The sequence below is a fragment of the Bufo bufo genome, chromosome 6, assembly GCF_905171765.1.
Source record: "Bufo bufo chromosome 6, aBufBuf1.1, whole genome shotgun sequence".
Lineage (NCBI taxonomy): Eukaryota > Metazoa > Chordata > Amphibia > Anura > Bufonidae > Bufo > Bufo bufo.
This window is the reverse complement of record NC_053394.1, coordinates 104,578,010-104,592,103: the sequence shown is the minus strand read 5'-3', so window position 1 is coordinate 104,592,103 and position 14,094 is coordinate 104,578,010. Positions and strand designations below refer to the sequence as shown.

Sequence of the window (14,094 nt, the reverse complement as noted above, 5' to 3'; positions counted from 1 at the left end):
TCGGACCCCTCACCAATCTGGTATTGATGACCTATCCTGAGGTTAGGTCATCGGTATCATGACAGTGTACAACCCCTTTAACCTAAGTCTTTCCTTCTTCCCTTTAGGGGGTCATTCACACGACTGTGGTTTGCAGTCCGCAAACCACAGATTCACAAAACATGGATATTGGATGTGTGCACACCATATCACGGTGCGGACCCATCGGCTTCAACGGGTCAGTGTGTTGCAGAGAAGTATAGGACATGCCCTATCTTTTGCACAGTGGTCATATGATTGCAGAAGCCATAATAGGGCTTCTGTTGTATTTTATGGGGCGGTTATTGCACCTCGGCATGCTCATGATTGCATATGGAAGTCTACAAAAGTTTCTGCCACATTCTACAGGGTGGGCCATTTATATGGATACACCTTAATAAAATGGGAATGGTTGGTGATATTAACTTCCTGTTTGTGGCACATTAGTATATGTGAGGGGGGAAACTTTTCAAGGTGGGTAGTGACCATTTCGAAGTCGGCCATTTTGAATCCAACTTTTGTTTTTTCAATAGGAAGAGGGTCATGTGACATCAAACTTATTGGGAATTTCACAAGAAAAACAATGGTGTGCTTGGTTTTAACGTAACTTTATTCTTTCATGAGTTATCTACAAGTTTCTGACCACTTATAAAATGTGTTCAATGTGCTGCCCATTGTGTTGGATTGTCAATGCAACCCTCTTCTCCCACTCTTCACACACTGATAGCAACACCGCAGGAGAAATGCTAGCACAGGCTTCCAGTATCCGTAGTTTCAGGTGCTGCACATCTCGTATCTTCACAGCATAGACAATTGCCTTCAGATGACACCAAAGATAAAAGTCTATGGGGGTCAGATCGGGAGACCTTGGGGGCCATTCAACTGGCCCACGACGACCAATCCACTTTCCAGGAAACTGTTCATCTAGGAATGCTCGGACCGGACACCCATAATGTGGTGGTGGGTGCACCATCTTGCTGGAAAAACTCAGGGAACGTGCCAGTTTCAGTGCATAAAGAGGGAAACACACCATCATGTAGCAATTTCGCATATCCAGTGACCCCCCTAGACTTTTATCTGTGGGGTCATCTGAAGGCAATTGTCTATGCTGTGAAGATACGAGATGTGCAGCACCTGAAACTACGGATACTGGAAGCCTGTGCTAGAATTTCTCCTGCGGTGTTGCTATCAGTGTGTGACGAGTGGGAGAAGAGGGTTGCATTGACAATCCAACACAATGGGCAGCACATTGAACACATTTTATAAGTGGTCAGAAACTTGTAAATAACTCATGAAAGAATAAAGTTACGTTAAAACCAAGCAAACCATTGTTTTTCTTGTGAAATTCCCAATAAGTTTGATGTGTCAAATGACCCTCTTCCTATTGAAAAAACAAAAGTTGGATTCAAAATGGCTGACTTCAAAATGGCCGCCATGGTCACCACCCATCTTGAAAATTTCCCCCCCTCACATATACTAATGTGCCACAAACAGGAAGTTAATATCACCAACCATTCCCATTTTATTAAGGTGTATCCATATAAATGGCCCACCCTGTATATGTATCTGACACACAAAAACAGTATGTTTGTTCAAATGACAAATTTACGGAGACAGTGCTCTAGGGTAGGATAGCTCTGCACATGAGGCATCCGATGGAGCCTGTATAACAGCTTCTACTAGAGCCGTGCAGTCATATGTTTCTCATTAACCTGCACATTGAGCTTGTTCATTTGGCTGGTTATTAATTGGGATGATGGCTCGCATGGTTGCATCTCACTGATGTCTCCAGGGCCGGGACAAGGTATTTTGGTGCCCAGGGCAGATTAGGCGAATTGCGCTCCCTTCTTAAAAATAATTAAAATGACCTTACTTGCTAATGATAGAAATTTTTACCAGATTTAAAAGACACAACAAATCATGTGTTGTATGAAACAACCAACACACACTGAAGTTCTTAGTCCAAATAAGTACCAAGAACCGAGTGAATTTACAGGAAAAGTGGGTGGTAAAAGTGAAGCGTGCTACATGCGGAGATGATGTCCCTGCACACCTATGCATTTTTAACAAACCGCTTTATCATTGCCAATCTGACTACACTAGTATATATTGTTTTTATACTGTACACTTTATATTGAGGAAATGCAAAAACATCATCTGAAATATTATTCCTAATACACTATAATATATAAATTCTGACAATAAAGCAGATTGTTAATTACCCCATGTTCTAGGGCTTATTTACTCTGCATGGTCTATTCCAGGAGCACCCAGCCTGTAGGGCATCTGAAGGTCTATTACACTACAGCGTCTGTGTATTTCTCGACCCAACCACATAGTTGTCTATTGTTCAGTGGAGCAATTGTCATTGGAATATGAGCTGTTACCGAGCTTACATAACGTGCTGCAAGCCAATGTTTGTTGTGTGAGCAGTCTGGAGCTGATCTCCACCGAGCTACAAATCATCAAGGATTTATGAGTAGGGTGATCTGTTTATATTGCCAATATAGTTAGATAGATAAATGTTATCATACAAGCAGGATGATGAAAGCTATACACAGGAAAAGGATAGTCATCCCTCGCTTTATAATAAAGGGGTTTCCAGGATATGCCATAAATGTTTAATAGATAAGTCCAACCACAATGCAGCACAAACATTTCCGAAACAGCGCAAAACAAATACCAAAACATCTCCCAAGCAGCACGAAACAAATACTAAAGTGCAGCAAAACAGATACCACAGGACAGCACAAAATACTGTCCCACAAGTCCATAATACCACTGTGAAGCACCGACCCCTTATACACTCCTATTCCACTGGCAGCAGTATTTCCCCCTTCCCACCCCTCCTCCACTGGCAGCAGTATTGCCCCCCCTCCCACTGACCGCAGCATTGTCCTTCCTTCCCATTCCTTCCCCACTAACAGCAGCATTTTCCCCTCCCCCTTCTCCTAATGAACCAACATAGTTAACCTCATTCTCACTCGTTCTCCTCTGGCAGCAACATTGTCTCCCTAACCGCCCTGCTCTCTCACAGCAGCATTGTACCTCTTTCCACCCCTACCCCATTGGCAGTAGCATTTCCCCCCAAATCACACATCCACACTGGCAGCAACACAAGCCTCACTCCCTTCTTTCCCAGACTGGCAGGACCACCACAGCAGCAGACAGGCTATGGGCAAACCATGCAGATTGCCCATGGACAAGATTGGCACGGTTTCTGGCAAAAAAAACAAATCTTATGAAAATCTTTCAAAAAGGCGAAGGTTTAATAAACTTGTTGTAGAGCTACAGTATAAATAAGCATGTCTCATTGGCTGTTTGTTCTAGCAGTATCATAGATAGACACAGTAGATAGACGCATATAGTAGATAACCTATAAAAACTCTCCAAGTCTGAAAATGAAGCTCCACCTTTGCAGCCACTGACATGTAAATATTAGGCGCTTTGCATTATGAACACTTTTTTTGTAAAATATTGTACCATTTATCCAAATTGTTATTTTTACAAGAAGTGATCCAGGTAATAGAAGTGGAAAAGTAACCGTGATTTCAAATTCCCCATTGTGTAAGACTGGGGTACACTGAAGAGCCTATCCGCCTTCAGAACAGAACATGAGCATGTCATCTCTTAGGCCTCTTGCACACGACCGTATGGCTTTTTCAGTATTTTGCAGTCCGCAAAAAATACGGATGACGTCCGTGTGCATTCCGTTTTTTCGTATACGTATACAAAACGCAAAAAACGGAACGGAAACTGAAAAAAAAACCTTCGTGTGCAAGAGGCCTTAGGCTACTTTCATACTAGCATTTCTATTTTCCAGTATTGAGTTCCGTCATAGGGTCTCAATACCGGAGAAAAATACTTCCGTTTTGTCCCCATTCATTGTCAATGGGGACAAAACTTAACTGAACAGAACGGAATTCTCCAAAATGCATTCCGTTCCATTTAGTTGCATTCTCATACCATGCTGCGGTTTGCTTTCCGTCCTGGGATGCGGAGCAATGCAAGTCAATGGGGACGGATCCGTTTTCTCTGACACAATAGAAAAGGGATCCGTCCTCCATTGACTTTCAATGGTGTTCCTGTGTCCTAACTTATCCTGTTATCATGTTGCACACAGATCATCAAAAAAACTGTAATGCATTATTTCTGAATGAACTCTGTAATGAATGTCCCTAACAGCAAGTGAATGACTCCAAATTACCTTCAGTTGTCTTCTGCATGACCTATATCATAACCATAGCCTCGTCCTCTGTAGAATCAACTTTTTGAATGGACAGCAAATGAGCTCACATCTAAATAGAACATTAGAAACCATAAGAAAGACTTTAAAGAGGCTCTGTCTCCCCGATCAATGCTCTTGATCGGGGAGACAGAAGGTTCTTGATGCTGACAAAAACAATACCTTTCTTTCTGCTGTTGGTATTCCGGTGGTGGAGAAAAATTTACTTTTAAAAATATACAAATGAAGCATTCGGGCACCAGGAGGTGGGCTTATGCAGTGTGAGCACCGCCCCAGGTGCTCCATAATGACTTCCCTCGGTTGTAGTTCATGCCCCCTGCCTTTAGATTGACAGCGATAGACCCTTTGGTCTAGTGCTGAGATCCCGTGCCTGCACACCCCTGCCGTGACTGCGCATCTTCACAAGTCCGGAATGAAGACAAAGATGTGCACATGCGCCGTCAATCTAAAGCCAGGGGGCGTGAACTACAGCAGAAGGCGCCATTATGGAGCACCGGGGGCATCACTGGAGCGGTGCTCAAACGGCATAAGCCCGTCTCCTGGTGCTCGAATACTTAATTTGCTTTTAAGTAAATTTTTCTCCATCACTGGACCACCGAACAGCATAAAAAAAAGGTATGGTTTTTGTCAGCATCATCAACTCTACCAGGCTATATGCCTGGTAGGGTAGGGTTGATCCGGGTGACTGAGCCTCTTTAGTGATTGGCTGCAGGTCAACTCCATGTACAGTTCTGTTCTGATGGACCTGTGGCCTTCATTATTGTATCAGAGTCTGAGCCCACCAGTGCATCTTCTGGTCTATGGTGGGCCAGTCTGACCAAGTGTGCAAGACATTCAGAATGTTGTATATCTGCTATTCGGAAATGGAAAGGGTTTGCTAAACCTTTATGTGAAAAATGCCACAATTCCCTAAAATACACCTATTACTGAATCACGCAAGGGAAGTCCAATTGTCATCAGCATGTTATATCTGCCCATCTCCTCTTTCACTCAGGACATGTCTTCAGCTCTCTGAACCAGCGAGAACCTACAGCTGGGATTTGGTTTTCCCACGACTGTCCTTCCCTATGACCCAAATCTGCAGTTCCATAAAATACAAATTCCCATCAAATCTGAGAAACTTACCGTATTTGAGCTCAATACTAGGATTTTGCAGATCACCAATGTGTATATGGGGCAAATGAGTTCTTCTTATGATCAGATGAATTTGTAATAGCTTCAAATAGATTTACAACACGTTTTTAATCTAGGGTGATAAAGGGTCCTTCTCTTTTCTCATAGAAGCTGTTACAGTGAGACATTGGCAGATCTGTGGACCATTTTAGATCAGTTAGAAATGACTTTTACTAAACATTAGTGTGGATACAAACATTGCAGTACCAGCACCAACAGCTTCCCATGTAATAGTTTTGCCCTATGTTATCTGCATAGTCTGTTTTTCAGCAGGGCTGAGTAGTCGGAGTTGGTGGCAGTTTTGGGTCGGAGATGGTAGAAATGTACCGACACCAACTCCAGCTTCAACATAAAATTATTAAATATTCATAAAATTGTATAAATGATATGTTTAATGCAGAACTTGTTGCATACTTACTTTCATGGGAACTTAGAAAGGTTTAGAATTTTTTTCTTCAAATTTCTGAAATTTTTATGGGGTGGGAAGAAAGCTAGAATACCTTTTAAACAGGTCAAGCAACGGCCAAATAACGGGTGCATGGGGCTCCCGGATTTGTACCTGTACCACAAAGCAGCGATGTGCATGCGCAGTTTGGAATGGTTCAGAACTTATACGAACCCCTTAGATCTTTCAACCGAATACAACATGGCCAACATTCCATTGCGCTCTTTGCTGTTTATGGACTATTCGCTCGCTAGGAAAACATTGAAGACATGTAGCTCTATAACTATATATACACACTACGTATGTGGTCAGAATCTAACGGGCTTGCATCACCAAACTATGCTACATTAATGAAAGTGAGGGACGCATTTTTTCAAGCTCCTGTCCAGTTTTTAGAAACCCTACCGGTTAGGACGAAATCTCTTACAACTCCTGTTTTGTGCCTCTGTAAAGAGGATGACATTCCTCCATACGAGGACCTTCGCACACACCCGTCGTTGACTAACCTTTCCACTTTTCATCTAGCCCATTTACTTCAACAAATGAAAAAACATTTAACTAATTTCCCCGAGTGCACCAGCCCACACTCCCTTTGAAAAGCTAGCCTTACAAACAAAGGAACCAAAGGGAAAAATCTCTCAGCTCTATGACATCCTACTTTCCAAACCGGGATCAGAGACTCCTCTGTTCATTCAGCAGTGGGAATCGGAAATGAACATTCAATTATCTCCCATAGAGGTAAGACATGCGCTTAGGGCGTTTCTCAAGGTGTCCAGGTGCGTCAAGTTGCAAGAGAACAGCTACAAAGTTTTAGCGAGATGGTATTACACACCACAGAGGCTCCATCGCATGTTTCCGAGTGTAGCCTTTTGTGCTGGAGATGCAACCTAGAAATAGGTACGCATGCCCATATCTGGTGGGAGTGTACCAAGATAACCTCTTAGTGGAAGGAGATTTGCAAGACTATATCTAGTATATGTAGCTTGAAGATACCCAATTCCCCGAAAGTATGTCTCTTTGGAGTTTCAGGAGAAATTAGATGCCCCAAATACAAACGCTAGCTATGTAACACTCTGTTAGCTGCAGCTAGACTTATGATTGCGGTAGCATGGAAACAACCAAACCCCCCTTCTATTCAAAACTGGATCCTCAAATGCGATCAGCTCTACCGCCTCGAACAAATAGCGCACTGGGATGCTTGCACCCCTGTGCAGTTTGAAAATATTTGGAACCTGTGGAAAACTTTTCGGAATTTCTCGGGGGTATGAGTTCTCAATGTAAAGGGGAACGTATTGTGAACGTGAGTCACCACCCTCTCAACGGGACCTCATCTGCCGCGCGCATACATCTTACATGCTTCTGGTTGGAGTTGTGTCGAGACATACCATTTTTCGCCTGCCTCGATGAAAGCCAGTTTTTTCCCCAGGCATTTTACCCCCCCCCCCCCATACCTCTCTCTTTCTTGCTTTCTTCCTTTCCTGTTCCCTTTTACGTTTCTTTTATATTGTTGGCGTGTGTTTTTTGGGGATCTCTATTGGAAGTTTCTTTTGCCTTTCATATTAAGATGGGCGGAGTCGATATGTAAGATATTATTTTCCAGATAATAACGATTGTGTCTTATCTGTATTTGCAATGGCCCTTGTATACTGTACACGCAGGTTAAGTTTATACTTCCAAAATGTTGAAACAATGTCGACCTTTATGTTCTTACTTTATGATGAAAATTAATAAAAACAATTTTAAAACGAGAAAGGTTTAGAATTTTTAATCATATAAATATACTGTACGTTTTATCAAGCTAAGTTGCCTATTTATCAAAAAGGAGTGATAACTAAGGATGTTGAATCAGCAACAGAAAATCAGTGACCACTTCGCCTTCATTCTTTCCTCTCCTTTCAAGGGTTTGTGCTGTGAAAAATATTTTACAATTTTAAAATCGGCACCTGACTCTGAAAACTTTTGCAATTGCATTTAATTAAAAAAATCTGTATAGCCACTGAGCTATTCAATAAAATGTACATATCTAGTGCCAACTGCTGTTTATTCTTTTCCACCTCACTAAGGTGGTCGCACGTGCTCAGTTTAAACAGGTTTTCCAAGATTTTTATACTGATCAGCTATTCTCTGGATAGGTCTTCAGTATCTGATCGGTGGGGTTCCAACACCTGGGACCCCCACAGATCAGCTGTCTTTTGAAGGCAGAAGTGTTCCATGTGACCGCCCCGTCTCTCTCCTTTTCCTAGGCCTGTGACGACATGTTCATCGATCACGTAGCCTAGGAGCAGCTCAGCTCCACTTAAGTGAACGGTGCTAAGTGCAATACGTAGCACAGCCGCTATACAGCGTATGTTGCTGTGCTTAGTAAGCTGTGAGAAGGCACTGCTGCCTTCTCTAAACAGCTGATCAGATGTCGGACCGCCACGATCAGATACTGATGACCTATACAGAGGATCGGTCTTCAGTATAAAAATCCTGGAAAACCCTTTTAAATCTTCAAGTATCACCAACCATGAATTCTGTTAGAAACTGACAACTACAGGGAATGAACTACGGCAGAAAGGACATGCCCCCTGAGAAAGGACTCGCCCCCTGAGCTGCCAGCCTGAAATAAATGCAGTAGAGCAATTGGATCAATGAATGAGGAGATCTCTGGTTCCATGTGAGGTACAGGGCTGGTTCTAGCTTTGTTAGAAACAGATGATGTCTGATGTTCAATTTCTGCTTCAATCATGGCATAACCCCTTTAAGCTGACCATACAGATGAGATAACTGTTGGCTGAACACTTGTTTGCCCGATGACTATCTCTCCTGATCCTCACATAAATATGTATGCTTGGCTCATCTGAGCATGCACATGTAGTGAATGGGTAGAGGGGAGAAAGCGGCTGCCGGATACTTCTGGGTACACAGAGTACAAAAAGAATTGAGCAGCTGAAATCCAATGTGTCCGATCCTTATCTCCCCCGATATCAGACATGGGGTAAGAGTTGTCGATGGGTTCAGCCAACACAGGTCTAATGTGCATGGCCAGCTAAAGACTAAAAGCGGGTCTACATGCTTCAAGGAGCAGCTGATTATCTGCTGACCAGAAATGATAATTTAGTTGTCTGTGAGATTGTTCATCAGGTAAGCGTTTTGCTCATTCATCGGGCAATTGGCTGCACCTTTAGATAGGCGGATCATCGGGAATGAGCGTTTGTAGGAATGTTCGTCCCCGATAATCTTCCTGACAATCAGGCTGTGTAAACCAGCTATAAGTATCTTCATGCTGCTGGTCCATGAGTCTTGTTAAAATGCAGTATGTTATACCCTGAAGACCAGAGGAGGAGGTCCACCACTGGGTGGGTAATCATCTCATGAAAATGAGCTCTTTCCAAAAAGAAAATAAAACTGCACCTCTGGAGCCTTCGGTTGGAAGGTTGCTATCCTATAAGTCACTGTTTGAGCTTTTTTAAACAGGCCTCAAGCGGAGAGAACTGGCTTAGCAGGTTGAGAGCCCTGCTGTGATGAGGGGCAAAAACCCTGAAACAGGTGTCTGCAGATAAGACAGTGGCTGGAATATAATCCTTAGTTATGTCTTAAGGCCTGTTTAAAGGTTGAACCTTGGAGGCACCTCTTATTTTTATTTTGGAAACAGCTCATTTGCATGGCCTGTGAGACTCCTTACTAGGCACTCTCCAAGGAGAAATCGTACCCCTGCATTCTTCTAAGAACCGGAAGGCAAGTACTTAAAGGGGACATAACCTTTTCTTCACCCATTCAGCCCCTATGAGTGGAGCTGCGTGAAGTGCTCCGATGCTCTCCCTTGTCCTGTGCTGCATCTCGCTGGGCAAGGGCTGTTTTGTTTATATTGTCACACTGCTAGGTGGAGGCTTCCGCCTAGCAGTGTTCCCAGTCACATCACCTACATTAATGGGCGATCTTTAGTGCTGCCCTAAGGCTATTTTACAGGCTAGGGCAGCACTAAAACCCACCCATTAGTGCTAGTGACGTCACCGGGCTCACTGCTAGGCAGAAACCTCCGCCTAGCATAACCCATATGTCACCAGATCTGAAGAAAAAGACCTTGCCCTGTGCTATACAGTGCAGGACAAGGGTGAGCATTGGGGCTGAATGGGTGAAGAAGGGGTTATTACACCTTTAGCATGGCTGATGAAAAGCCCGATACCACCATTTCGGTATATTAAGCTATCTCTTACTAATTACTATACATGAGTCATTTATACTGGAGTCAGAATGTGGAAAAACAGAGGAGTTTGGCTTACCGACTCCACAGTGCTGGTTTTTATAGAGTAACCTGGATACAAGCAAAAAATAGCAGTCTACTTTAGCATTTTCTAGGTTAGTGCTCCTTAAAAAAAGAGTTAGTAGAGAGATTATATGTAAGTGATTGTCTCTTACCCTCTCACATATCCAGGGATCCGACCAGTCTTCTTTGCACTGTAAATCACCAGATAATCTCTGCCCTTGTCTTGAAGTCTGTGTCAGTGATCTGCCCGTCTGCCTCTCGTGCGGCTATCTACTTACTTCAGCTCTTATGTAGACTTCTCTGTCTCTCCTGTCCCTGCTGGCACTGAATGCTGATCCTCTCTCCTGAGCAGGTCACATGTAGCGAGCTTCTATAAATGGGATTTGAAACTCTGGTGAAGTGTGAGGAATCTGATCCCAGAGCTTTATACTGGGCCTGCAATGCTCACAGCGCACAACTAAACTTGGAGGGGGGGGGGGGGGGGGGGGGGGGGGGGGGGGGGGGGGGGGGGGGGGGGGGGGGGGGGGGGGGGGGGGGGGGGGGGGGCGGGGGGGGGGGGGGGGGGGGGTGGTGGTGGGGGTACAAGGACAGATTCTGCCCAAAGGAAAGAACAGGTAATGTAACACGTAGGAAATAGAAAATGCAGGTAGGGTAAAAACTAAAATGTGCCATGAGGCTATAATGTAACATAGATCAAGTATGCGTAGACATAAACAAGAGCCTAACTACCTGGGTGGCTGCTGTGTGGTCCAGGTCCACGTAGCTAGGTAGTGAGGAAACTGGAGAGTGAGATTGTTGAGAGTGGAGACCCTGATCAGGAATCTCCATGGAAGGACCCATACAGTCAGTGCCATGACATAACAGCGCATCTACAACGTACCCATAAAGCACATCTAAACAACTGAACAGTCGTGCCCCTCTGTATACAGTGACGCTTGAAAGTTTGTAAACGGTTCAGAATTTTCTATATTTCTGCATAAATTTGACCTAAAGATACATCAGATTTTCACACAAGTCCTAAAAGTAGATAAAGATAACCAAACCAATGAGTCAAAATATTAGACTTTGATCCAATCTCACATATCTGTGAGTGGCAAAAGTATGTGAACCTTTAGGGCACGGCCACGTGGTCAGGTTTCCTGTGGCAGTTTTGGAACCAAAACCAACAGTGAATTCAAAAAGAGGGGACGTCATATATGTCTATTTTAATTCCTCTTCTTTTATAATCCACTCCTGATTTTGACTTCCAAAACTGCATCCAGAAACCTGACCGTGTGGCCGTACCCTTAGGATTAGCAGATGATTTCAAGGGGAAATTAGAGTTAGATGTTTTCTATCAGTAGGATGACAATCAGGTGTGAGTGGGTGACCGGTTTTATTTAAAGAACAGGGATCTATCAAAGCCTGATCCTTACATGTTTTTGGAAGTGCATATTGGCACGAACAAAGATTTCTGAAGACCTCAGAAGAAGAGTTATTAATGCTCATCAGGATGAAAAATGTTACAAATCCATCTCTTAAAGAGGACCTTTCACCAGAATAAAGTATCTAAACTGACTATACAGATATGTAGAGCGGCGCCCAGGGATCTCCCTGCACTTACTGTTATCCCCGGGCGCCGCTCCGTTCTTCGGTTATAGCCTCCGGTATCTTCATAGTAAGGCTCCACCCAGGGGAACCTGCCGCGGTCTCCTTCTCCTATGCTGTAGCGCTGGCCAATCGCAGACCTCCAGCATAGGAGAAAGAGACGCCGGCAGGTTCCCCTGGGTGGAGCCTAACTATGAACATACCGGAGGCTATAACCGGAGAACAGAGCGGCGCCCGGGGATAACAGTAAGTGCAGGGAGATCCCTGGGCGCCGCTCTACACGTCTGAGGAACTATGTCAGCAGAGAATCTGAGAGCATCCAGGTGTGAGAGCATCCCTCAGTGACCAGAGCTGCAGCTAAGTGAAGCTGATCGTGTTCATGACCCTGATCCTGACCAGAGGAAGGAAGATTGCTGCCAGGAACGCTGCTGAGAGCAGAGGAACAAAGCAACATACACTGCGGTTCCGCATGCTTGTTAGACAGACATTTGTTCTGTTCAGAGTCACCAGCGGATGCAGAGCAGACCAGGGTCGGTAAGATCGTGCACGCACCTCATTACAGTGTTGGCGCCTAGAGACTAAGACCAGGCCTGCAGTTAGTTAGTTAGGGTTTCTGTTTGTGTCAGGACACAAGTGTTACTACTGTTCCTTTCAAGGACTCCATAACTTAAAGCAACATTTCACATTGGATAGCTGATAAAATTCTCACGAACTCAAGCCAGGCTGGCGTTTTCTTGCTTAGGAGGAATCTTCAGACACGTGCTACAGGACCAGTTATGGGAGGGGGAATACTGTAGAACTTGTTAAGAGTGTACGCTGTTGTGCTGCACCGCAGGCTACCCCGTACCACACACCCATACAGTGGTTCTTGTTTTTAGGGTAATAACAGGTCAGTTGTGGCAGTTTAGTTGTGCCCGCCAGCAGGTAAATTACTGCACTTTTCTCTTTCATCCATCGTAGGACGCCGTGCTGTGCAGCACAAGGGTCTCAGCCTTCAGGCTGAGTGTTTTATAAATTGATTGTATGTTCCCAGCATTCGTGGTTGTGCTCATTGCCACGTTTAAGTAAAATACTGTTTTGTCAATAGCTGGTGTTGGAGTTGCTTTCCTCGTTCGTGACTTCACTGTATCCTGGGGAGCCCACCCTGGTACTCGGCTTACAACTGCATAGGCCCACTCACCACATCAAGGTGGCTGCTTATCAGTGGGTCCCTACTCTAATCTGTCACAGTGCCACGTGATGACCGCTGCCGCCACAAACGCAACACCTGCAGATAGAGAGACCCAGTAGCCTAACAATACCCCTGCTATCAGGGTAAACCCCCATGACACTGGGCCCCACCAGCCCATAGGCAAAGCATCATATAAACAACAGCCACCATCTGTAAAACACAGTGGTGGTAATGTTACAGCAGTGGCTCACGGCCTCCTCTGTTTACCTTACCCAGCAGTCTCATGCGTTCCCTCTGGCTCTTAAAGGGCTAGCACGCGCACTCTAGTCTTCACCAGCCGATGCCTGTCAACCCTGGGGTACTTTAGGCACCTTACCCTGTGGAAGGGTGCCTGAGCAATATTCTTCCTAGCTTGCTAGTTCCTGCAAATGAGTGCTGTATTCGGTTGTCTGCTCGTGTTCTGACTTCTGCCTGTTTACTGAATTCTGACCCTCCACTATATGACCTGTGTCTGACCTCCATATTGATCCTTTGCTACCTGCCCTGACCTTGGGACTGTTTATTGGATTTCTTGTACTCTGCCTACCCTGACCTTGGCCTGGCCCTGACTACCGTTCTCCCTGACCCGTCGGTGCTTTGCATTGGTGTCTTTGACCCCTGTGGGTCAGCTGTCAATCCAGGAGGTTGCAGCCTGCTGGCTCCCCTGTAGTAAAGCCCAGTCACAGTCTATGGTGCGTTCAGTGTGCACCTTCCACTTCCCCCATGCTATGACGGAACCAAAAGTCTTGCCAATGCTTCCTGAACCATTGCACCATGCACTTTGATCTGCCGGTCTACCAGTTTCCTACTGACCAGTCTAAGGCAGCTTTCTTGGTTTCTCTGCTGTCCAGTGAAACACTTGCCTGGGCCGCTCCCCTCTAGGAACGCAGCAACCCAATGACCAGCAACCTTCAGGATTTCTTGACTACCTTCCGCAAGGTCTTTGAGGAGCCTATTTCTACTTCTTCTGTGTGGTACTAGTATTTTTAGAGAGACAGTTTTTGCAGTATAGCATTGGAGTGCACAGCGGGCACGGTATTGGTGGTGGCACCAGGATGACACTTAAAATAAAATAAAAAAAATCCCTAAGGCCCAAAACAAGGTCACAAGGGGTTAACAAAGTCACAAAAATAAACTTTTTTAATTTAACCGCCTCCGGACCGCCT

The 14,094-nt window shown here is 44.8% G+C and overlaps 1 protein-coding gene across 6 annotated transcripts in view; it reads right to left on the bottom strand.

Moving 5' to 3' along the window:
- Positions 1-10,452, bottom strand: part of TACC2 (transforming acidic coiled-coil containing protein 2) — a 181,915-nt gene extending 171,463 nt beyond the window's left edge. For 4 of the 6 annotated variants that reach the window (XM_040438035.1, XM_040438034.1, XM_040438036.1 and 1 more), the window contains exon 1: positions 10,284-10,452. The gene's annotated coding sequence lies outside the window, so the exon portion shown is untranslated. The remainder of the gene's footprint in view (positions 1-10,283) is intronic. The other 2 variants (XM_040438038.1, XM_040438039.1) reach the window with 1 other exon arrangement.
- Between the last annotated feature and the right edge of the window lie 3,642 nt (positions 10,453-14,094).